General features: G+C 42.7%; 1 non-coding gene across 1 annotated transcript; it reads right to left on the bottom strand.

Annotated features, from left to right (window-relative positions):
- Nucleotides 1–470: 470 nt before the first annotated feature.
- On the bottom strand, nt 471–577 carry LOC112997930 (small nucleolar RNA R71). Its single transcript, XR_003262979.1, has one exon. It is a non-coding gene; the product is annotated as a small nucleolar RNA R71 (small nucleolar RNA).
- Nucleotides 578–1156: the final 579 nt, after the last annotated feature.

Here is a 1156-nt window from a genome sequence, read left to right as displayed (position 1 = left end):
CTGATCATTCCGTGCATTCTGAGCATTCTGTTGCTGGTGATTTTGAACATTTTGATTTTGAGCATTCGGTTGCTAATTTTCATATTGAGAACATGGCTCAATCTCCACCTTGTGAGAGGACTCTTTGGGAGATGGCTGCACCTGACTTCACTTATGAAAGCTTGTGGATTCAATATCCCGATGAGGATGTTCCATATGTTCTCAAGACTGGACTAATACATTTGTTGCCTAAGTTTCATGGTCTTGCAGGTGAAGATCCTCATAAGCATCTTAAGGAGTTCCATATTGTCTGTTCCGCCATGAAACCCCCTGATGTCCAGGAAGATCATATCTTTCTAAAAGATTTTCCTTATTCTCTGGAGGAAGTGGCGAAAGATTGGTTGTACTACCTTGCTCACAGGTCCATTACCAGCTAGGATGACCTTAAGAGGGTGTTATTGGAGAAATTCTTCCTTGCATCTAGGACCATTGCCATCAGAAAAGACATTTCAGGCATCAGGCAACTTAGTGGAGAGAGCTTGTATGAGTACTGGGAAAGATTCAAGAAATTGTGTGCTAGCTGTCCTCACCACCAGATTTCTGAGCCACTCCTTCTGCAATATTTCTATGAGGGACTTAGCAACATGGAGAGGAGTATGATTGATGCTTCCAGTGGTGGAGCTCTTGGTGATATGACTCCTGCAGAGGCTAGGAATCTGATTGAGAAGATGGCTTCCAAATCCCAACAATTCAGTGCAAGAAATGATTCTATTGTCCTTAGAGGAGTCCATGATGTGGCCATGGATTCATCTTCATCTGCTGAAAATAAGAAGCTTGAGGGAAAACTTGATGCCTTGGTCAACCTAGTAACTCAGCTTGCCATAAATCAGAAATCTGCATCTGCACCTGTTACTGTTGCAAGAGTTTGTGGTCTATATTCTTCTGCTGATCACCATACAGATCTCTATCCTTCTTTGTAGCAATCTGGAGTCAATGAGCAACCTGAAGCCTATGCTGCAAACATTTATAATGAACCCCCTCAACAGCAAAACCAACAACAGCAAAATAACTATGATCTTTCAAGCAACAGATGTAATCCAGGTTGGAGGAATCATCCAAATCTGAGATGGGCAAATCCTCCACAACAACAACAGCAGCAACAACAGCCTGTCCCTCC

The sequence above is a fragment of the Glycine max genome, chromosome 9, assembly GCF_000004515.6.
Source record: "Glycine max cultivar Williams 82 chromosome 9, Glycine_max_v4.0, whole genome shotgun sequence".
Classification (NCBI taxonomy): domain Eukaryota; kingdom Viridiplantae; phylum Streptophyta; class Magnoliopsida; order Fabales; family Fabaceae; genus Glycine; species Glycine max.
The sequence above is the reverse complement of the archived record's forward strand: the minus strand, read 5'-3'. Positions and strand labels throughout refer to the sequence as shown.